Below are 13,783 nucleotides of genomic sequence, written 5' to 3'. Positions count from 1 at the left end.
AGGACTGCTCATGGCATGGGGGACAGGAAGGAGGGAGAGATGAGAGGAGCTGGGGAGGGAGAGGAATCCCTGCAGACCCCACCTCCTAGAGCAAGCAGCTGTGAACCCCACAACCCAGTCATCTCCCAGAGTCCTGCCTACAGCACACACAACTCTGGGGTGACACCTAGATCTAAACCCTCACACACAGATGCACCCACAAACACACATGGGCTGCCGGACATCTCTAGTGAGCTCACTGGCATTTTCACTTGTTATTCTACTGCTCTCTCTTACCACACTCATGACTGTCACGAAAGAGCGTCCGACATCGTTTATTCAAAAGTGCAGTTTCAAAGTGGAAGCCAAGCCCCTGGTAAAACAAAGTCAGAGTAAAAATAGAAAGTGGCTTCCTGCTTGAAATAGAATTCAAAAGGGTCCTCAATGAGGGGAAGGAAGGGCCTGTGGTTTGGGAGGTGGAGGTTACAAATATATACGTACGTGCATGTAGGCAAGCCCAGCACAGCCAGACAATACAGGAGGAAAGAACCAGGAGAGCCCTGCAGATACTCAGGGAGAAGCCCGAAGAAGGGAAATGGTGCCTGCCTCAGGGGATAAGGATGTTTTTCTTATCATTGCAATGGAAGCTGTTTAAAGGAGTGTTTTCTATATTGTTGCTTTCCCGGGAAATTCATGCCAGTCCCCCAAGAGGGTCCACTGGCTCTTCTGGCAAACCTTGAGAAACCTCCAGATTGACTCCACTGTGAGGCCAGACATTCCTGGACCTGGGATCCTCCTGACTCAGCCTCTCGACTCAGGAAAACAGGCCTGAGCTATTGTGTTTGGTTCATGCTCTTCTTTAAATTGCCGTACACACCTCTGATTGTTTTCTGTTGACTTATTTCTGGAAGTGAGAGCCAGGAAGTCAAAAGAGAGGAAGAACATTAAGTCACTTGGAAAGCATTACAGAGCTGTATTCTGCAAAGGCTGGGTGGACACACCCTCTCTCCAGCAGCTCATCTGAGCTCGTTTACGGTTTCTGCAGTGACACTGTGTGCACTCATTTTTAAAATATCACCAGCGTGTAAAAGGGAGGAGTGGTTGGGGCTAGCATTTCATTAATAATCAAGCTATACATGTTTTCCATTTGCTCACATTTGGCTTTTGTGATTCTATGGATTTGAAAGTGTAGAGTAGATGTAAAGTTTCCTGGCTATTCATATTATTTCTATCAGTTGCTGTACTTGGTGCTTTTCTACTTTTTTTGACACAGATTTGTGATTTTCCTTGTTGGTTCCAGCCGCTCTGTACATATTAATGACAGCGACTCCTTGTAAACTGCACACGCAGAAGAAAGGGACTGGTTCCTCTAAAATCCCCACTCAGGGCTGGGGATTTAGCTCAGTGGTTCCAACGCCTGCCTCACAAGTGCATGGGGCCGAGTTTGATTCCTGGTACCAAAAAATAAATAAAATAAAATAAATAAAAATAAATAAGTAAATAAAATCCCCACTCAGGTGCAAGAGCCTCCCTGCTTCTTCCAAACCCCACTCCCTCTGTACTTCTCACCTTTCTTGGACTTGGGGTAGGACAGCAGGTACCTGACAGAAGCCAGGAAGTTGTCACTCCTGGTCCTGTCCTGTACTCCGTGTGCCAGGACTTCAAGAGGGTCCCTCTGTGGGAACAGAAGCCCAGGTCAGCCGTGAGGTTTTCTGCCCTGCTCCCTGCATGCTGTGCCCAGTGCCTGGAGCTGTGGCTGCTCGCAGTGGTGCTTTGTGTGTTTCTGCAGCGAATGAGCCAGGCCAGGCCCTTCCCAGGTAGCTCAGAGGCCCAGGAATCTCCGTCCACTCCTGGTGATACTTAGACCTGCAATGTCCAGGCCAGGGCCCCTCCTTACAAATGGGCACCCTCTCTGCCCAGGCACAGGTCAGGGTCCCAGAGCCAGCTTCCTCAGGGGGTAGGGGAGGCACACAGAGAAGCTGCTGCGCTGAACAGTCCAGTATCCAGGTGGGCCCAGGGCCAGCACTTTTTGCCTGGGCCTCTGGCTCCTGACCATGCCCTCTGAGGGCATTGCTCTGAGCATTTTGGTTTCCCCCAGAAAAGTAGGGCACAGAGAAGTGCTGGGCACCTTTAGGATCCAGCCATGCGGTGATGGTCACCCCATCCCTTGGTGGGGTGGCCCAGGCCACAGCGCGGGCAGGACCCGCCTGGTGCAGCAGCTGCTCCCTGAGGGTTTCCTCAAGCTGATCACCCTGTCAGACCCCAGCCCGGAGGAGTCCAGCCCTGCTCCTTACATTCCCAGAAGCACCTGTCACCTGTGACCGCCAGGGCTGTGATCACCTGTGCACAGACACAGACTGGACCAGCACAGAGCGGGAAGGACAGAGATGAGCCCCATCCAGGCCTGGAAAGCATGGAAGGACCAAGGAGAGACACTTCCCCTTGGCCCGGTGTCCCCCTCTGCCCCACCAGAGGTTGGGAAGACAGGCCCAGGCAGCGGGCTCTCTATCAGGGACCTTGTGGTGGCTCCCATGGGCCTCAGAGTTGGCCTGTGGCTCCTCTCAGTTAAGAGGAAGAGGAGGAAAAGGAGGAGGAGGAGAAGGAAAAGGAGGCAAAGAAGAGGAAAAGGAGGAAGGTGAAGGAAAAGGAGAGGGAGAAGGAGGAGAGCAGGGGGAGGGATGGGAGAAAGAAGAGGAGGAGGGAGAGAGGAAGGAGGGAAAGAGAGGAGGAAGGGAAGGAAGACTTTAGCAATAAATCTGTGGCTCAGCCCGAATCTGATGCTTTTGAAGGCCCACGGGAGATGTATTCTTAGGACCCAGAGCTGTGGGATCCGACCTGGGCTGGTGTGCAGGGCCCAGGAGGGAAGGCTGAAGCTTCCTTCCTCTGAGCTGCAATACCCTGTGTTTTGCTGCCCAGGATCCAGCAACCGTGATGGATTCAACTCTAACTTTGGCGAAGGCCTTAGTGCTTCCTGATTAGAGAGTAAGAAAGGCTTTGAACAGCTTTGTAAACATGTCCTTCTTCGTGCTGCTTTTTCATTCCACAGAGGGGCAGAAACCTGCGTCTTCCCCAGCCATGCGTGAGCAGGTAGCGGCCTGCGAGGGCAGAGGGAGGAATGCAGGTGGGATTCCTTTGGGGCGGCTCTGCAGCTCCTGGAGAAAGGGGAACATCAGGAAGTGGGGCGAGCTCCCGCTGCGCTCGCTCAGGAGTCTCTCCAAGGCCTGGGAGAAAAGGGGGTCGCACAGGGCAGGCCAGACTGCCAGATGCACGGCGGAAGCCTGTCTGTCCACTTTCCCAACCCTCTAGGTGCAGCAGCTGTGAGAAGTGCACAGGCCTCCTTCAAAGCCTTCCTTCCTTCCTTTTTTTTTTTTTTTTTTTTTTTTGCAGTTCTAGGGATTGAACCCAGGCCTTTGCACCGACCTATATACCCAGTCCCTTTTTTGACCTTTTATTTTGAGACAGAGCCTCATTAAGTCACCCAAATTGCTCAGGCTGTCCTTAAACCTTGAATCCTCCTGCCTCAGCCTCCCTGAGTGCCGGAATCAAAGGCCTATCCCAGCACGCCTGGCTCAGACCTTTCTCTGGGCTAGGGCTTCAACACTCACACACAGTGCCACCTTTAAAGGTCACAAATTTCTTAATACAGTTTCTGTTTTCCTTCTGCGTCTTCCTTGCCTTTGTTCCCTTTCTCCATGAAATGCCCATAAACAATATTATTAAATAATCAATGTCTAAACTGTGCTCGAATATATTTCTTCATTAATACACCCTACTCTTCCCTGAGCATTTCAAAAAATATTCTGGCTGCCTAGTCCTGATACTACCCTGCTACATCCCCATGTTTTTATATTAATAAATAAGATTATTCCTCACACTTTTTTCAAGGGATGCAATAAAATTACAGATTTAAAAAAATTATCCAGGGCACCCTGCCCCACACATCCAAGTCCCTCTCTAAAGGTCAATGTCACTGTTTTTGCAAATACACATTTTTGTTTGTTTGTTGAACAGCAGCAATAGTCTCTAAAAGCAGTGAGTGTGCTTTTTCCTGGACACAAACTCCTTTTGCTCCAATGCGCTGCGTTTCCTTTTAAAGTAAAATAAACCCCGCTGAAAGTGTAGCAGAAGTGAAGCAAACTGACTTGAAAACACATTTCATGCTAAGCGCAGATGGGGGCCCTTGGCCTCTCTCAAATCCTAGCCTCCGGGTTTCTTAGAATTCAGGGGATTGTTTCTCTGGGGAGGAGGAGGAACCCTCCCGCATTCCTGCCCAGGCTTTTGGACTCTCCCTTTTAATCCTTCTCAAATGGCACCAGGCACCGCGACTCCCCCTTTGGCTGAGAACAAGCCTTTTCTTGTCCCACTGAGAGCCCCCCACCCCCACCCCGGGACCGGGCTGCTGTCTTTACGAGTCAGGGCTGAGGGGACCTTCGCGTTTCACAGCCAACTGCGGATTCCAAGGGCAGCCTGTCTACCCAGGGCAGCGGGCTTTCCTTTGTGATCAGGTATCCCCATGATTTCTTGGGTGACAACGTGAAAGTTTGTGGATTTCATTCTGGGGAGCAATGACTTCAGATCTAGGAAGTGGCAGTCTGGTCCCTGCATATAATTCGCTGCTCCAGAGACAGGTAGAAAATGGAGGATGGCTGAAGATGTCTTCCCAGTGAGGGGACGGGAGCTGACCTGTCCCCAGCACACCGAGGCCAGTGTCAGCTGCTTTCCTGAGGCCACCAGGGGGTGCTCACCCCCACTGAAAGGAGCTGGAGACCCCTGATTACGCACTCCAGGAAGAGGGCGGCTGAATGCGGTTGTCAGCCCTTCTCAAAGGCCATTGCTTTGGCTATGCCAAGAAATCGACCTTTCTAACAAGTCCGCGTGCAACATTTTGCCTCCGAAATGGCTGTCCGTGAACACAACATTTTCCACAGCTTTGATAACAGCAAAGAGGCGACTCCATCTCGTATCTTTTGATTGTGCTTGCGCAAAGTCTCATTTATTCAAAATAACAGCTCAAATAAAACTGCCAATCTTGAGATTGGTTTCACGTTCTTTTCTCAATCAAGGGCATCAAAATGAACAGTGGACAGTGGACAGAACAGAGTGATCCTGGCTTTTAGAATCTGGAGAAGACTATTTGGTGTTGGCTGTGGAAGAGAGCACAGCCAAGTTTTAAAATTTAATATCTAAATTTTAATTAATACATGAAAGTGTCCAGATGTACGCAGTATACTATGATATTTTAATGCCTGTATACACTACACACTAATCAAATATGTTCCTGGTGCATTGTGGTAGTTCAGTATCTGTGTGTACTAAACGCAGATCAAATTATGGTAATTAGCATTTCTGTCTCCTTACCATCTATTGCTGTTTGGAGCTTTTGAGTGTCTCCCTCTAATTTTTCATAAAACAAATACTAGGTTATTGTGAACTGTGGCCACCCCGTGGTGCTGCAGAAAAATAGAACTTATTTCTCTTGCCAGCTGGGTTTTGGTACCACATGCAGCCTCCATCCAGCTTCCCTTGCAAGTTTCTCGAAATTGCCATTGCTTTCACTGCTCCTTGAGGTCAACTTTTTAAGTCTCCACGTAGGAAGGAAGGCGTGTGTGTTTCTCTTTATATGTCTGATTTGTTTCACTTAATGTAGCATCTTCTAGTTCCTTCCAATTGCTTTTGGGGGGTGGGTATGGCTGGGAAATATGTTTCTCTAGGTGCCGTATTTTCTTTGTCCGTTGTTCTGTCCATGGACACCTAGGCCTTGGGTACTACAAAGAGCTCTGTGATGAACATGGGAATCCAGGGCTCTCCTTCCTGTGCTGGTTTCTTTTGAATATTAACCCAGAGGGAGAAAACTGGATCATTCAATAGATCTGCTTCCAGAACAACTGCACTAATTCACATTCTCTTGCACAGTGCAATTCAAATTCATCCCAACGCATTAAAATTTAATGCCATCGTTGTGCCTGCAGATTTCCAACTTTGCCCCATAAAGTGATTTCCAATTATTTTCATTTATGACAAAATACATCCAGGATACAAAGGAGGGGATGTGTAATCAATGTGGCTTGGGAGTTGAGATTATTAGCACATTTAAATGTGCAACGGTGAAAGCAGACCCCAGTCAAAAGGACATAAATGGATAATATGCTTCTTGTTCTCAAAATTGTTCTAACCTTAAAAATAAAAAAATTAAAAAATAGGGAGCTGGATGGAGTAGAGAGGAAAAGAGGGTGGAAAAATAATTAAGACGTGTCAGGTTTGTGTACCAACTGCACTCAAGGGATGTAAACACTGGACTGCAGCCCATGGACTCAGAAAAATAAAAAACATGGGGTTTCCCTTTGGGTGAGAATTTTGAAGAGTTAAATCAATTTTCTAAGTGCCGTGAGAAAATTTATTTTTTGTTAGTTTAAAACACTGTGGTCTTTCTTCCTCTCTCTCTCTCTGGCACCAAATAACTCAAGCAGAGCTCATGTTTAATTTAAAGTGATTTAATCAAACAATATAAACCTTGGCTTGTTCAAAATATAACTTACTCATCATAACTTTAGAAAATTTGGGCACGCAGAAGTTTATTTTTAATTTTAGTGTCTCATGAGATACTTTTCCATTGCAATAAAAATGAGCCTGGGATGGGCCGGGGATTTAGCTCTGTGGGGCCAGTGCCCACCTCACAAGCACAAGGTCCTGAGTTCGATCCCCATTTCCAAAAAATAGAATAAAAATAAAAATAAAATAAAAAGTAAGCATGAGGATCCTAGATTTTCTATCTTCCTTTTGTTGACCAATTTCAGTTCAGACAATTTGGCAGACAGTCTGTCTCCTGAGATGCTTCTCATCCTGTCTTTTCAGCCAGACATACATCCGGGTATGTGTGAATGTGTGTGTGTGTGTGTGTGCATAAGTGTGCGAGGTTATGGTTCCTAAGGGACAGATCTCATAGCAAAGAAATTGGAGAGTTGGATAAATTTTTGGTGTTGGCTTCAAATATTAGAATCTTCATGACTCCTAATAAAATGAGTTGGGCTAGATGTTCCAAAATATGCCTTCTAAAACCCAAACTTATTGTATCTGGGAGAATCAGTGCTGTGTATTACACAGCCCATCTCCTGTTCCCTAGAGACCCCACAGCAGGGCCGCCTCGCTGGTGGGCGCCTGGCTCAGGCACACGTAAGTCACTTCGGAAATCTGTGCACATTGGAATGTTTGGGGGAACCACAGCTATTGGGGCTGTAAGCTCTAGTTTTATTTTTGCCTGAAGTTAATTGCTGTCTGCCTAACTACCCTCCTCTTCACCTTCCTCCTCTCTCTTGCACAGCTAGAGATAGCATGCAGGCCCGGCACACACTAGGGAAATTGCTCCACCACTGAGCCACACCCCAGCCAGGCTACGATCTTCTGAACAACCCCATTTCCCTGGCTCTTCAGCTGTACAGGGGTCCCTACCATTTGGTGCTTGTGATTTCCCACCACTATAATGTCTCTCAAACAGCACCTAGTACCTTAAAATCAAGGTCTGCATCTGATGGTCTACCGAGAAGGCGGGGTGCCAGGAAAGGACGGCACAATGCTCTGTGGGGTCTCATTTCCCAGGTCTCCTGCCCGCAGCTGGTCCCCTGCTCCGGGGCACAGCTTCCAGGACCCACACTCTCCACAGAGACAGCGCTGAAAAGGAAACCATTATGTGGCATCGCATCTTCCGGGACCTTTGTCTTACTTCCTTAAGCTGGATCTTCACAGAGTGAGGACAGCAGAAGGATTTGTCCTTGGGGTGGGGAGATCCACTCAGTGCTCTTCCTGGGCACTGACTTCCTTGTGGCTCAAATGCTTCAGAACCTCAGGTGCTAAATGTTAATCTTTTCATTTTGTTATTTCTGGGGACAGGATTTGCAGATAATTCAAATTACAGAACATGGACCAAACCTAAATAATGCTCTAAACCCCACCCAGCATCATCCTTTACCCCTCCACTGGGAGATAAAAAGAAGCTTCTTGCAACAATAACTTGACAGTGGGTCCACAGGGGACTGGCCCAAGTAGAAGGGGCTTAGAACTTGTGTTCTCTGATCTCTCATACGTCCCTGGAGTCTATTAGGAAAAGCTGAAAAATAAACAAAAGAGACAACAAATTGTTTCGGTTCTTCCGGAACTGAGCAATTACAATAAATCAGAAAATTATTCCCCATGCATTAAATCCAGGGTCAAGGATCTGAAACAAAGATTCCAAAGTTGGTGACCCTGCAGCATGGTCAGGAGATCGGAAGGGGTCGTGGAATAAGAACTGATGTTGATTTAGGCTGCTCATTGCTTTCCCTGAGTCCCACGGTGCCATTTTCTTTTTCCTGGGTTCCCCCCACCCTTTCACACCCCATTTCACCAGCAGCCTGGCTAGGAATCTCATTTCCTCAGTGCAAATCACAGAAATACTTTAAGTCACTGTTGTGGAAATTCCGAAGGCCCAAGACCTTAGGGAAATCTAGAGGGTTTGGGAGAGAGGCAACTCTGACAGAGAAAGTGATTGGCAGGTGGAGGAAGATAGGTATTTTAATCTACATTCTAAATCCCTTCCCTATATTGGAGAGATTCAAGTGTATAATTTTAAGAGTCAGTGAGTATTTTCTACCACAGAAGAATAAAGGCTCACAAATCACCCTTTGGACTGTGTGGTCCACAAGGACCTGGCTTAACTCCCATCTGGAGTTTGTGACCCAGAGAAAGTGACACACAAGGGACAACAGGAAGGGGTCTGGCCCAGCTGGAAGGAGGCTGTGGCCCCCACAGTGGCCTCTGTCCACTCCAGGCAGCCATCTTTGGCTTCCGGCGGACACCCTACCTCCCTCGGGGCCTGAAGACTGGAAACTTTCTCTCCAAACTCTGAGTCTCACTCTGAAATTTGATCATCCCCAATTCCTTTTAGAATCGTTAGCTGACATTAATTTGCAGCTAAAAACTATGTTGTGTGGGGGCAGACACAATGGGGTCTTGTAGAGAAATGTGCTCATCTCCCACCCTCACCTGATTCAAGAGAATATTTGGGGAATGGCACACTGGCCTGATTGGGCCCAATTTCTTCCTTCCTTCCTTCCTTCCTTCCTTCCTTCCTTTCTTTCTTTCTTGCTTGCTTGCTTGCTTTTTTTCTTTCTTTCTTTCAATACTGGGAATCGAACTCAGGTCCTCGCGCTTGCAAAGCAGGTGCCGGAACCACTGAGATAAATTCCAGCCTCAATTTCTATTCTTGACCACTGACCTAGAAGGAACCCATGGTGCCAGACATCAACACTGCTGTCTACACTGCCTGTTACTCAGCCTTCCTCCACTCGTTCCATCTCAAGAGGCCCTGGTAAACTTTCAGTATTATTAAGGAAGCAAAAAGTGTTCATGAAGGTAACATCTACTGACATTTACTGTATCAGGTAAAAATCAAAACTGAGAACTTTTATAATATCCCTTAATTATGTGCTTACAAATACCAATAAAACACACTCCATGCCAACACAATGCATGGCTTTGAAGAGCTGGTGCAACCTCTGTTTGCAGTTCTTTTCAGTGTCAAGGTGAGTGGAAGACAGCCACATCTGCAGATAACTTCAACCTGTGGCCCTGTGTTGGTAGACAGAAGTCAACTCAGAGGTGAGGTGAAATTGGACCACATTTTCAGATACTGTGTACAGCCATCTCTAAAATTATATCTGAACTTGACAAATGTTCATTTCTGAAGGGTTCTTGGCAGTGGGAAAGCTGAGGTCATAACCATAAATCTTTGGTCTCCTCCTGCATTGATTTACCATGGAGTTTGGCTGACTCTTTTATCCACTGTGATTTTGCCACAACTGTATTGGTCTTTTACAAGATAATGGCTCAGTGGCTTATCCAGAGTTCCCACACATCCACACACTGAGTTTGATCATAGCAAAGACATTATATTGTTCTAATCGCTGCCATCTCAACAGAGAACACATATGCAGAAGGCGCTAAAGTCGCGGCATCGAAGCACTTTCTCCACATTTATAATTTGCACTTGGAAAATTTGCACATTAACACTTGAAATAAATATATGCAGTTGTTTTTCTTGAAGTGACTGGCTGATTTTGTTCATTGTGAAGAAAATTTCTTCCAAGCGGCCCATTGTAAGGCCTGCTACTTTGCCAGGTTTTCTTTTAAATAAAGGTGCGGACCCACAGAAACAGTTGCTTAGTTAGCTTCAAACCAAAGTACCTTTGGAGCTCTTTCTTTTGACAAGTAGGATATGCATCTTGCTTTGTGGGTCAGTAGAAGTTTCGTGTATACTTTGTATCAATTCCACAGAGCACTGAAAAGATATGTCCATGAGGGTTGAAATTAAACCCTATTAATATTTATAGCTTGATCAAGAGCAGTTTGTGAAGCTGACATGAGTTTCTGTGTGGGTCTGTGGTGTGTGTGTGTGTGTGTATCTGTGTGTGCAACTGCAAGGGTAGGGTACAAAGAACACGATTACTATAAGGGCTACTCAGGCTTTAGGTGTTATTTCCTTGATTTCTGCTTGGTGGGCCATTTTATCCAGCACTGCTTTTACTCCATTAGTGCACGCATAAATGTAATGAAAAAAGCAAATAATGTCTTGATTTTATTAGGAAAATACTTTTGGCCTCACGGGTACCTATAGATATCTCAGAGAGACCAAGGGTCTTCAGACCACCACAGCCACTAGCCTAGTCGTGGCAACAGAGCTATGCCACACTTCCCTTTCTGCTCCTCCTCCTCCTCCTCCTCCTCCTCCTCCTCCTCCTCACTAGGTGTGTTAGTTAGGATTCTCTAGAGGAACAGAACCAATAGAAAACGGGTACATATAATTATGTGAGGGGTTTATTTGGTGGCTCACGGAATCGGTCCACAGTTGTCATCTGCACCTTGGAGAGCCAGAGGATCCGGTAGCTGCTCAGCCCAAGAAGCTGGAAGCCGTAGAGCAAGAGGGACCATGGGTCCAGCCCCAGTCCAAGGCCAAAGGCCTGAGTGCTGGCTGCAGAATTGCTGCTGACAGTCTGTGCTGGAAACTGAAGAAGCTGGAGACTGATGTCCAAAGGAGACGCAGCAAAATTTGCACCAAGCAGAATGGAGTTTCTAAAAACCACACTGGACTCCTTCCTTTTGTTTTCATTTCAACCAGGCTGCAAGCCCATTGGATGGCCTCACTCACACTTGGGGTGGATGCTTCCTCTTGGTTGGCCGGCCTAGCTGTCAATCATCCACATACACTCCCGAAGTGTACTGCTAGGCCAGTCAAGTGGACCTGTCACAGTTTAGTCACACCCAGGAAACTGATTCCACCGAGTATTTAGAGGCATTCTGGAGCGATGTTTCCCTCTGCCCATGGGAATTTCTAGTTCTAATCCATGTGCAGGGTCTGCTGCGTGCAGGGCTTCCCCCGTTCCATTGGAGGACTTGGGGGCTGAAACCTGTCTATACCAGGCCCTCTCTCAGGTGCCCTTCCCTACCCCAATGGACACCTGCAGCCACTGTGCCCTCCTTGTTCGGCTCCATTTTTCCTCCTCTCCTGAGCAGTTCTCACAAGGATAAAACCAGTCCACCTTGAACAAATCGCCTTCCCTTTATTTAACATTCACCTATGGATACTGCAGGACATAAGTAGCTTCTGGATCTCTTGCCAGACAACTGCCAGATGGGGATTTCATCGTCTCCTGATGGAGATTTCATTGTCTCCTGCGTGGCTGCATTTCCATCTGGGCAAGTCCAGGACGAGGGAGGGGTCTTCTTAATCTACTCTCGAATTTTAGGTGACCACATCTAATTTGGGGCTTTTAACACCAAATATGGAAGAGTTTCATCCCATGCCTTTATTTCTTCTCAGATTCCCAGATTTTGCATCCCTCTAGATGTCTTCGTGTGGGCATTTTGATAAAGAAATAAATAATTATACTATGTAACGCTTGCAGAAACCTGTAAGGAGCACCAAGCACGTAGAGGTTGGCTCTGACTTCTCCCGGAATGCAGTAGGCCTCTAACGTTATTTTTATTTCAGAGAGTGAGCAAAGAGCCCAGGAGCTTCAGTGCTGTTGACGCAGGGAACTGTGGCTGGCCCCCCATCCTGGCCATGCACACCAGCTCAGTGCACCTGCTCCCCAGGTGGGGGGAAAGAAGAGAGTGCTGCCCTTTCTAGGGTCACTCAGAGTCCTGCTCTCACCCACACAGTTTCCTCGGCATCCCTGCTGTCTGGCCAAGAACACAGCTTTCTCTGCAGAATCTCCAGGATTGGCTGTGCTCAGGTGTGGTCTCTTTCAAAGCAGGACCCTCCCTTGTACGCACACAGGAACACACTTCTCCATCCTTTTTATTTGTTCAATTACTTCTCCGCGAGCCGTGCCCAGATTTCGGACGGTTATGTGGAAGCATTATTTAGAACTTCTTTCTTTTATCTTTGAAGTCTGGTCCACCGTGCGCTTTATGAATAAGAGCAACAGAAACTCTGATTCTCATCAGTTAAGAGTATAAATAATGTGAACTTGCACGAAGAAATCTTTCAAACCACAAGTAGAGTCCAACTTCTGTCAAGTTACCAAACTGGAAAAGAACTCTCGTCCACTTCGCCCTTCTTTCTTTACATCTAGCACTGCCCACTTATTCTCTGCAGCTCCTTCTGGAGGTATAGCAAATGCGATTTACCACAGGCTCTGTATTTCTTCATTTAATTTGCCGTAGGGCAGCATACCGTTATTCATAGGTAACCGTAGAACTTTAGTTTATAATAGAAAATACGACAAATGAAACATTTAGTCAAGAAGAGAATTATATCTTCATAATGAAAAAATATTAACCATTTTGTTAAAAAGACATTGCCAATCACATCTAAACCAGTCAACATTGGTAAAGACCATGATTTAACAAAATCTGAGTGGAACCTTTAAAAAGGGCTAAGATTTCACATTGTAAACATCTTCTTTTATAAAGAAAGATCATCTAGAGACAGAATATCATCTGATGAAATCTTATTTTAATCAAATTATTTTAAACAATCTTTTGGCATCCTTTTTCTTCCCAGTGGAAATGACTGGAATCATTAATATGTACTAGGGCAAAGTAACCAGGATACCCTCTCAAGACAAAGCAGAGGTCGCCCCAGCTCCGCAGACCTCCCTACCTGTCCAGTGGCTTCCAACAAGGACAGAGGAGTGCCCGGCACTGAGAAAACCAAAAACACAGGCTGCCCACCTGGCCAGCCCTGTTAGCACTGCTGCTGGCTTTGGTGCTGGTGACAAAAGTGACAAAGTGGGCAAAGTTGGTCAAGGATGAAAGTGAATGCCTGGGAATCATCATACACTGGAATCGCAGATCTCAAACTGTGAAAGCCTGTGGGGAAGAGAGGAAGGAAAGGAGTTCTCTTGCTGCCCATGGCCCCTTACCCTTGGGAGAGTTCCACAGGTGTAGAGAGAGCGTGCCACCAATTCAAACCACGAAGGGATGTCGTGTTTCCTCGGAGAGCAGCTTTTGTCAACAGCCAGAACACACCTTGGAGTCCACCTGCCATCCTCTCCTTCTGCAGTTTCAGTGTTGTTAGCCCTTTGGGGGGAGCATACTCCAATAATCCACATCTCCGTCTACACAGTCACTTCGGTTACTCTGTTCTCAGTCACCTTTGAACCATACTGTGATTGTTCGATAAATGGGAATAAAATGGAAGCGTTGGTGTCCACATTTCTGAAGCCAAGTGTGGTCAGATCAAGTTATCCACCTGCAAGAAGCACAGATTCCACTCTTGAATAGGAACATATTCCAGCTGTTTGCACCACAATGGCCTTTTTCTGTACAA

This window comes from Fukomys damarensis, unplaced genomic scaffold, assembly GCF_012274545.1.
Source record: "Fukomys damarensis isolate Sample0158 unplaced genomic scaffold, DMR_v1.0_HiC HiC_scaffold_25, whole genome shotgun sequence".
NCBI classification, from domain to species: domain Eukaryota; kingdom Metazoa; phylum Chordata; class Mammalia; order Rodentia; family Bathyergidae; genus Fukomys; species Fukomys damarensis.
This window is presented reverse-complemented; position numbering follows the sequence as displayed.